At 37.5% G+C, this 11,220-nt stretch overlaps 1 protein-coding gene and 1 non-coding gene across 3 annotated transcripts in view; one reads left to right on the top strand and one right to left on the bottom strand.

The window, feature by feature from the left end:
* Positions 1-11,220, bottom strand: part of PTPN9 (protein tyrosine phosphatase non-receptor type 9) — a 78,210-nt gene that overhangs the window by 23,136 nt on the left and 43,854 nt on the right. The window lies entirely within an intron of this gene.
* On the top strand, positions 7,001-7,095 carry LOC112410986 (small nucleolar RNA U13). Its single transcript, XR_003005545.1, has one exon. It is a non-coding gene; the product is annotated as a small nucleolar RNA U13 (small nucleolar RNA).

Genomic DNA, 11,220 nt, shown 5'->3' with positions numbered 1-11,220 from the left:
CCAAGATATGTAAGCAACCTAAGTGTCCATACAGAGATGAATGGATAAAGAAGATGTGGTATATATATATAATGGAATATTACTCAGCCATAAAAAAACCCAAAATAATGCCATTTGCAGCAACATGGATGAACCTAGATATTGTCATACTGAGTGAAGTTAAGTCAGACACAAAAAGACAAATATCATATATCGCTTATATGTGGAATCTACAAAAAGTGTACAAATGAACTTATTTACAAAACAGAAGTAGAGTCACGGATGTAGAAAACAAACTTATGGTTACCAGGGGATGAAGCAGGGAGAGGGATAAATTGGGAGATTGGTATTGATATATACACACTACTATATAGAAAATAGATAATAAGAACCTGATGTATAGCACAGGGAACTCTATACTCTGTAATGGCCTATATGGGAAAAGAATCCAAAAAAAAAAAAAAAAAGAGAGTGTACATATGTAGATATATCAATATAACTGATTTGTACACCTGAAACTAACACAACATTGTAAATCAACTAAACTCCAATAAAAATTTTTTAAAAAGAAAGAAAGAAATTAAAAGCGGATTTACCTTTAAAAGTAATGAGGTTATGGAGAAACAGAGAAGAACAAAAGTTTGGCCTGGGACACCTCAGAATTATAGGTGAGTGTGCTGGAATCTGCACATTTAAATGCATGGGCTTTGAGTTATTTGATCTGGACCCATTTAATGACAGAGAAAGACTTCAGGACCTGCAGTTACATTAGTAAGAGATACCCTAAAGATTCTCAAGTCTTCCGGCAGATCTGAAAGAGGAATCTCAAAGGAAACTTTGATAACAGATGGATATCTCCTTACTATTTTTTTCCGTGATTATATTTCCCTGATCACATGAGTTCTCTATGATTTTTATTGTCAGCACAATGCTGCATTTTCAGAGAAAATCTTATTTGTGAAGCAAATAAATAAAATAAAAATTAAAAGTAACAATGTTATGTTGTCAGTGTAAGTTTTATGGATCAAAACTACTCTGATTTTTCTTGTCAGCATACATGTGTGCATCCTTAAGTTCTGATTATTAAAACTTTAAGGAACAACTAGATCATGAATAAAATGAACATGAAACATTTCTCATAATCTTGCCTTTATTCTGATATCTGTGTGTTTATAATCGTTGATTTTCCACTCATCTCTTCATCTACTTACGTATTCATTCATTCAATCAATCAATATGATCTAGAGGGCACAAGGGCAAATGAGGTCTAAAAGAAAAGAGACACCCTGATCTGCACAAGGCATAAGAGTGAAAAATTATTCCTTCTTAATCCATAGCTCTTAGTTTCATTTAGTTTCTCAATATTTCAACACTTCTCATAGGCAGGGATACTGAATAATACTGGTATTCTAACTGGGAAGAAATTATTCCCAGTTAGATTATAATAGTATTTTTTAAAAAATATTTTTATTTATCTATTTTTGGCTGCTCTGTTTCTTCATTGTGGCACGCAGCCTTCTCTAGTTGTGCTGTGCGGGCTCCAGAGTGCACAGGCTCAGTAGTTGTGGCACGTAGGCTCTCTAGTTGTGGCACGCGGGCTCTCTAGTGGCGTGCAGGCTTAGTTGCCCTGTGGCACATGGGATCTTAGCTCTCCCACCAGGGATTCAACCCACGTCCCCTGCAGCGGAAGTCAGATCCTTAACCACTGGACCACCAGGGGAGTCCCCACTATAATAGTATTTTTTTTTTTTGGCTGTGTTAGGTCTTTGTTGCTGCGTGGAGTCTTTCTCTAGTTGCAGTGAGCGGGGGCAACTCTTCGTTGTGGTGCACAGGCTTATCATTGCAGTGGCTTCTCTTGTTGTGGAGCACAGGCTCTAGGCGCACAGACTTCAGTAGTTGTGGCACACGGGCTCAGTAGTTGTGGCTCGCGGGCTCCAGAGCGCAGGCCCAGCCGCCATGGCGCACAGGCCCAGTTGCTCTGCGGCATGTGGGATCTTCCCGGACCAGGGCTCAAACCTGTGTCCCCTGCATTGGCAGGCGGATTCTTAACCACTGCGCCACCAGGGAAGTCCCTATAATAGTATTTTAAAGTATTATAATAGCATTTTAAAGTACAAAAGATAAATATAAATTATAATAGTATTTTAAAGTATAAAAGATAAATATGAAAAAATTAGCCACCCTATAAATGATAATCAGCGTAAAGGTATAACGGTAAAAAGCCTCTGGTTTATAATAGCACTTGTGCACACAAGCACCGCCTCTTTCCCTGTCTCTCTCTCCCTGTAAGTCACCGGTCATACAAAAAAGATGATCTATCCTTGGTGTCTGCTACGTTTATACATACATATATAGGTATACATTTTTTTAGCCTAGGAATATACGTCATAAGAAACATGCAAGACACATAATTTTAAAATCTTATTGAAAGACATAACAAAAGACTTTTAAAAAATCCATAAAACAAAACATAGTATTCCTGGACAGGAGAAGATGATGCTGTAAAGATGTCAATTCTCCAATTAACTCATTATATCCAAATTAAATCCCAAAGTGTTTTATCTTCCAGAACTTGACTGAATGACTCTAACATTCATCTAATCAAAAGATGATGATTTTTTAAAATATTTCTCATCAGATTTATAATTTTGAATAAGTGGTTATCTCTGGGGAATGGCACTGGGGTGTGTGAGGGAGTGGTCAGAGACTTTTCCTTGAATTACTTTTTAATTGCTTTTATAATTTATAAAAACTAGTTATAAAGTTTGTTTTTACTATGCATGTTATATATCAGTAAAAATTTAAATAAAAACACATGAAAGTGCATGTAAAAGAATAAAAGTGCAAAAAGGTCAAAACAACTTTTAGAAATAAAAGAATACAGGGAAGCTTGTTGTGTAAGATATTAAACTTTATTATAAGGCTACAATAAATTAAAAAGTGAATATGTTGGTCTTGATGCCTAGATCAACAGAACAGGGAGTCCAGAAATAGACATACTTACCATACGGAAATTAAGTATAAGATAAAGGTGTTATCCCAAATGAGTAGGGAAATAAATGTATTAGCTAACAAATGTTGCCAGCTATTTGAAAACAAATTATTTTGTCCATAATATTATGTACCATATATAATATGATATATTATTAAATATACTACATGTAATATAGTATATTAAAACGATAATGAAAAATTAAGAAAACATAGTAGTATGACAAAAGACACCATAAAGTTGAACAAATTATAAACTGCAAAAATGCTGGTAACACATACTTAACAATACTCTTAATATTCTTAATAACAAGTCTTGTAAATCAATGAGACAAACACTTCAGTAGAAAAATGGGTAAGGACTTCCCTGGTGGCACAGTGGTTAACAATCCACCTGCCAATGCAGGGGACATGGGCTCAAGCCCTGCTCTGGGAAGATCCCACATGCTGCGGAGCAACTAAGCCTGTGCGCCACAACTACTGAGCCTGCACTTTAGAGCCCGTGTGCCAGAACTACTGAAGCCCGTGTGCCTACAGCCCATGTTCCGCAACAAGAGAAGCCACCGCTATGAGCAGCCCGCATACCACAACAAAGAGTAGCCCCCACTAGCTGCAACTAGAGAAAGCCCACGCACAGCAACAAAGACCCAACGCAGCCAAAATTTAATTAATTAATTTTAAAAAATCTGAAAATCTTAAGTATGAGACTGTGCATTAAACTTCTACTTACAACTTTCATGAGAATGAGGATGTTAGGGGACTATATTTAAAATTTTATCTGCTCCCAATGACAGAGCAATAAGTCACTAAGAAAAACATGATATGGATTTTAAGGCAACCAAACTTTTATTTCATTCTCTTTGAATTTATATAGCAAAACAACAACAAAACATCCATAGTAGTTTCATTATTTTGAACCAGATAAAGGAGGACACATTAACAGCAAAAGAACATTTGAAAAAAAAAGAAGATACTACAATGTTATTATTTAAAGGAGTTCAAACAACAAAAAAAAGGATGTTATTATTTTAGAACTTCTAAATTCAAAAAAAGAGCAAAGGGAAGTGGGGTTCCCAGACTCCGTCTGGAGGAAGCGAGACTGCACCCGCTCAGGCAGTCAGAGGGAAGGGGACAGGACCGGCGGGCGGGCAGGCGGACTCGCCCTCTCGGTGACTAAACCAATCGGGTGTGCCCTACCTGCCCGCAAGTGCCCTTGGATGAGGCTGTCCTGTGTGCCCTGACCAGGTCTTGGTGCTCCGGCCGGGTGTCAGGCCTGTGCCTCTGAGGTAGGAGAGCCGAGTTCAGGACACTGGTCCACCAGAGACCTCCTGGCTCCATGTAATATCAAACGGCGAAAGCTCTCCCAGAGATCTCCATCTAAACGCTAAGACCCAGCTCCACTCAACGACCAGCAAGCTACAGTGCTGGACACCCTATGCCAAACAATTAACAAGACAGGAACACAACCCCATCCATTAGCAGAGAGGCTGCCTAAAATCATAATAAGGTCATAGACACCCTAAAACACACTACCGGACGCAGTCCCGCCAACCAGAAAGACAAGATCCAGCCTCACCCACCAGAACACAGGCACCAGTCCCCTCCACCAGGAAGCCTACACAACCCACTGAAACAACCTTAACCACTGGGGGCACACACCAAAAACAACGGGAACTACGAACCTGCAGCCTGTGAAAAGGAGATCCCAAACACAGTAAGTTAAGCAAAATGAGAAGACAGAGAAACACACAGCAGATGAAGGAGCAAGTTAAAAATCCTATACAACACATTAAAAGGATCATACACCATGATCAAGTGGGGCTTACCCCGGGAATGCAAGGATTCTTCAATATACGCAAATCACCAGTGTGATAAACCATATCAACAAATTGAAGGAGAAAAAACCATACGATCGTCTCAACAGATGCAGAAAAAGCTTTTGACAAAATTCAACACCCATTTATGATAAAAACCCTCCAGAAAGTAGGCATAGAGGGAACTTACCTCAACATAATAAAGGCTATATATGACAAACCCACAGCCAACATTGTTCTCTATGGTGAAAAACTGAAACCATTTCCTCTAAGATCAGGAAGAAGACAAGGTTGTCCACTCTCACCACTATTATTCAACATAGTTTTGGAAGTTTTAGCCACAGCAATCAGAGAAGAAAAAGAAATAAAAGGAATCCAAATCGGAAAAGAAGAAGTAAAGCTGTCACTGTTTGCAGATGACATGATACTGTACGTAGAGAATCCTAAACATGCTACCAGAAAACTACTAGAGCTAATCAATGAATTTGGTAAAGTAGCAGGATACAAAATTAATGCACAGAAATCTCTTGCATTCCTATACACTAAGAACGAAAGATCAGAAACAGAAATTAAGGAAACACTCCCATTTACCAACGCAACAAAAAGAATAAAATGCCTAGGAATAAACGTACCTAAGGAGACAAAAGACCTGTATGCAGAAAACTATAAGACACTGATGAAAGAAATTAAAAATGATACAAACAGATGGAGAGATGTACCACGTTCTTAGATTGGAAGACTCAACATTGTGAAAATAACTATACTACCCAAAGCAAGCTACAGATTCAATGCAATCCTTATCAAACTACCAATGGCATTTTTCACAGAACTAGAACAAAAAATTTCACAATTTGTATGGAAACACCAAAGATGCCGAATAGCCAATGCAATCTTGAGAAAGAAAAACGGAGCTGGAGGAATCAGGTTCCCTGACTTCAGACTATACTACAAAGCTACAGTAAATCAAGACAATATGGTACTGGCACAAAAACAAGAAATTTAGATCAATGGAACAGGATAGAAAGCCCAGAGATAAACCTATGCACATATGGTCACCTTATTTTTGATAAAGGAGGCAAGAATACACAATGGAGAAAAGCCAGCCTCTTCCCTAAGTGGTGCTGGGAAAACTGGACAGCTGCATGTAAAAGAGTGAAATTAGAACACTCCCTAACACCATACACAAAAATAAACTCAAAATGGATTAGAGACCTAAATGTAAGACCAGACACTATAAAATTCTAAGAGGAAAACATAAGCAGAACACTCTGTGACATAAATCACAGCAAGATCCTTTTTGACCCACCTCCTAGAGAATGGAAATATAAACAACAATAAACAAATGGGACCTTATGAAACTTAAAAGCTTTTGCACAGCAAAGGAAAACATAAACAAGACGAAAAGACAACCCTCAGAGTGGGAGAAAATATTTGCAAATGAAGTAACTGACAAAGGATTAATCTCTAAAATTTATAAGCAGCTCATGTAGCTCAGTAACAAAAAAACAAACAACCCAATCCAAAAATGGGCAGAAGACCTAAACAGGCATTTCTCCAAGATATACAGATTGCCAACAAAGAAGATATACAGACTGCCAACAAACACATGAAAGGATGTTCAACATCATTTATCTTTAGAGAAATGCAAATCAAAACTACAATGAGGTAACACCTCACACCAGTCAGAATGGCCATCAAAACATCTACAAACAATAAATGCTGGAGAGGGTACGGAGAAAAGGGAGCCCTCTTGCACTGTTGGTGGGAATGTAAATTGGTACAGCCACTATGGAGAACAGTATGGAGGTTCCTTAAGAAACTAAAAATAGAACTACCATACGACCTAGCCATCCCATTACTGGGCATATATCCTGAGAAAACCATAATTCAAAAAGAGTCACGTACCACAATGTTCACTGCAGCTCTAGTTACAATAGCCAGGACATGGAAGCAACCTAAGTGTTCATCGACAGATGAATGGATAAAGAAGATGTGGCACATATATACAATGGAATATTACTCAGCCATAAAAAGAAACGAAATTGAGTTATTTGTAGTGAGGTGGATGGACCTAGAGTCTGTCACACAGAGTGAAGTAAGTCAGAAAGAGAAAAACAAATACTGTATGCTAACACATATATATGGAATCCAAAAAAAAAAAAAAAAAAGGTTCTGGAAAACCTAGGGGCAGGATAGGAATAAAGATGCAGACATCGATCCTTTTGTAGTTCATAAGTGTGATGATTGGGTTTTCATGCGCTTGTGTGACATGTGCCTCCTTCCATCCTTGTGGCACATTACCCATGTGACGTGAAAAAAAAAAATGCAGACATAGAGAATGGACTTGAGGACACGGGGAGCGGGAAGGGTAAGCTGGGACAAAGTGAGAGAGTGGCATGGACATATATACACTAACAAATGTAAAACAGATAGCTAGTGGGAAGCACCCACATAGCTCAGCGAGATCAACTCGGTGCCCTGTGACCACCCAGAGGGGTGGGATAGTGAGGGTGGGAGGGAGACGCAAGAGGGAGGAAATATGGGGATATATGTATATGTACAGCTGATTCACTTTGCTATAAAGCAGAAACTAACACACCCTTGTAAAGCAATTATACTCCAATAAAGATGTTAAAAAAAAGAAAAAATTTATGGAATGCAGTACTGGGATGGCTGAAGGAAATAGATACCCGTATTTCTTGGTGACAGTGTAAATTTTTTTCCACTTTTATGGAGGGTAACCTAGTAATGTATAAAAGATTAAGAATATTCATAATCTTTAGCCAAATAATCCATGTCTTAGAAATACCTTCTTAAAATAATTTAAAAGAAAAAGCTTAAATGATCATAATAGTATTATTTAAACCTGAAAACAATATGAATAATACAGAAAGATGGTTAGATGATTAAACTGTCTGTGATATATTAACTTACCAGGTTATTGTGACTGTTAAAACTGACAAACAGAAAGCCTATGTTGTGGAAAGGAGGGACTATTTAGTATGCAAAACTGGAAAAAAATTAGCTATCCATATGGAAAAAAAAGTCAGATTCCTACATCTCATACCATACTCAAAAATCAACTCCAGATGGATTAAGGTCTTAAATGACAAAAACAAAATTTTAAATTCTTAAAAGAAAATAGCTTCTCAAAAAGTTAAACATAGAACTACCACGTGATCCAACAATTCCACTTCTAGGCATATACACAAAAGAACTGAAAGCAAGGAATGAAACAGATGCTGTAACACCAATGTTCATAGCACCATTATTCACAATAGCCAAAAAGTGGAAACAACCCAACTGTTTGACAGATGAATGGATTAACAACACGTGGTATATACATACAATAAAATATTATTCAGCCTTAAAAAGGAATGAAATTCTGATACATGTTACAATATGGATGAATCTTAAAAATATTATGCTAAGTGATCAGACACAAAGGACAAATGCTGCATGATTCCACTTATATGAGGACCTAGAATAGGCAAATTCATAGCGACAGAAAGTAGAATAAAGGTTACCAGGGGCTGTGGGGCAGGGTGGGGATATATTGATTAATGGGCACAGAGTTTCTGTTTGGGATGATGAATAGTTTTGAAAATGGATAGTGGTGATGGGTTGCATTGTGAATGTACTTAATGTTACTGAATTGTACACTTAAAATGGTTAAAATGGTAAGTTTTGTTATGTATATTTTACCACAATAAAAAAAATCACTAAAAACATTAATACACATGGTGGAATCAGTGGTACAGCAGTAAAATAAAATAAAATAGCTAATATATTTTTTCTGACTTTGGAATAGGGAAGGATTTACAATGCAAAACATATTAAGCAGAAAATAAAATACAGACTTATTTAATCATACTAAAACTAAGAACTTACGTTAGTCAAAAGGACTGTATAAAAAGTGAAAAAACAAGCTATAAACTGAGAGTATATGTATGTACATATACACACACACAGAGAAATAGATTAGTACAAAACTACATAAATGGATGATAGGAAAATGGGTAAAAGCCATAAACAGGCATTTTGCAGCAGAAGAAAACATATATGGCCAATAAATATATGAAGGGATACTTAATCTCACTAATAAGAGAGAGGTAAGTTATACCACAAGATACCATTTTATACCCACTCGATTGGGAAAAATTAAGAAGTGTGACATTATCATGTATTGGAGAGGATGTGGAAATTTTACACATGGCAGGTGGGTACAACCACTTAGGAAAACAATTAAACACTATCTTATAAAACTGAATCTTCCCAGACCTTACGACCCAGTAATTCTACTCCTAGATGTATACTCTAGAGCATGCATTTTCTTTTCTTTTCTTTTTTTAATATTTATTTATTTATTTTGGCTGCACCAGGTCTTAGTTTTGGCATGCAGGATCCTTTGTTGCAGCATGTGGGTTCATAGTTGTGGCATGCGGGCTTCTTAGTTGCAGCATGTGCACTCTTAGTTGCGGTATGCATGCGGGATCTAGTTCCCCAACCAGGGATCAAACTCAGGCCCCCAGCAGTGGAAGTGCGGAGTCCTAATCACTGGACTACCAGGGAATTCCCCTAGAGCATGCATTTTCAATAGAGGTGATATCACATCCAAGGGGGTGAAATTAGTTCTGAGGAGAGTGGGGAATGGGAAAAACAACCCAAACATACACACTCTTTTTGTGCATAAAGCATAGATATACGTTCAGTACATCAAGATATATATGTTAATACATTCAGTACATCAAGATATATACATTATATCTGTGGTATTAAAATTTCATTAGAAGAACAACAACTGGGGGTGGGGGGAGTCTAAAAAAGACTCCTTAGTGAGGCAATAATGAAAAAATGGTTGAGAAACACTGCCCTAGAGATATTCTTGCACACATGCACCAGAAGACATGTATAAAAATGTTCATAGCAGCACTGTTCACAATAGCAAAAATCAGAAAATGACCCAAAGAGCCATCAAGAGAAGTAGATAAATAAACTGGTGTATTCATAAATGGATGAGGAATTAAAAGGTATAAATCCTTCACCCATCAATAAAAAGGAATGAATCAAAGCTAAATGCCACAATAGGAATTTTAGTAATACAATCACAAGTGAAGTCCCAGAAAACAACATGCAGTATAATACTCTCTTTATATAATTTCTGTTGTAAAGCTGTAATAGTAAATAAACACTTCTAAACATCTAGTTCCACAGTACTCCCAAGTGAGGTCCCGGAACAAAGACTGCACAGACTCCTACAGGACTTCCCTGGTGGACCAGCGGTTAAGACTCTGCGCTGCCAATGCAGGGGGCATGGGTTCAATACGTGGTGGGGGAACTAAGATCCCACATGCCACACAGCTGGGCCAAAAAAAAAAAAAAAGACTACACAGACTCCTCGATCAATGTTTTTCCAACTGCAGGTTGTCACTCAGTGGGTCCTGAAATCAATTTAGTAGGTTATGACTAACGTTTTTAAAATGTTATAGAACAGAATAATCAAAATGATTGTACAGAGTAAAAGTAAAGCTTGTTTTGTGAAACTTTTTGTTTTATAAATATGTACACACACATACATACATCTGTATGCTCAAATTCTGAAATCTAAACAGCTCTGAAAGCCACTAGTTTCTTTTTTAAGTTTAGTGCAAAAATTCATGGGACAGCAAAATCTGACCTGAAATCCCATAAGCTATTTATAACCTTTGCTCTTCTCCAAAGGTTATGATATGAATAATACATTTCATTGCAGAAATATTTGATATTAAAGTGACATACAGACCATATTATCTTTTAAAGTTCAAAATATTAAATAATATCTCTGGACTTAAGAGTTTGAGGTAAGAGATTAAGAACCTATCTATGTATATAACTTTACATGTATATGTATAGTTAGTGTACATATATTGATATTATTGTACACTAAGTTGCAATGTAAAACATATTTCTGACTAGGTTGAGACAAAAAGTCTGCAAGTTACTGGTTAGGTGACATTTTTCACAGACAATGGCCGTACCTAGGCTTCATTAATTCTTATTCTACAAAACTCCCGGAAAGAGGGCTTCCCTGGTGGCACAGTGGTTGAGAGCCCGCCTGCTGATGCAGGGGACACGGGTTCGTGCCCCGGTCCAGGAAGATCCCACATGCCGCGGAGCGGCTGGGCCCGTGAGCCATGGCCGCTGAGCCTGCGCGTCTGGAGCCTGTGCTCCGCAACGGGAGAGGCCACAACAGTGAGAGGCCCGCGTACAGAAGAAAAAAAAACTCCCAGAAAGAGACATCCCACCTTTATGACTCAGTGTTCCTGTGTATTTTATTTTAATTCCTCCCACTTTACTTTTAAGATTGTTTCTTGTTCTGAGGAAGCAGATATTGGTCATCATTTACAGGTGACCTTTAAACTGAACACAATGTCTGAAGTTTACATCATTCCTAAAT

Source organism: Neophocaena asiaeorientalis, unplaced genomic scaffold, assembly GCF_003031525.2.
Source record: "Neophocaena asiaeorientalis asiaeorientalis breed wild unplaced genomic scaffold, Neophocaena_asiaeorientalis_V1.1 scaffold54, whole genome shotgun sequence".
Taxonomy (NCBI): Eukaryota; Metazoa; Chordata; class Mammalia; order Artiodactyla; family Phocoenidae; genus Neophocaena; species Neophocaena asiaeorientalis.
Note: the sequence above shows the minus strand (reverse complement) of the source record. Positions and strands in the feature narration are given on the sequence as shown.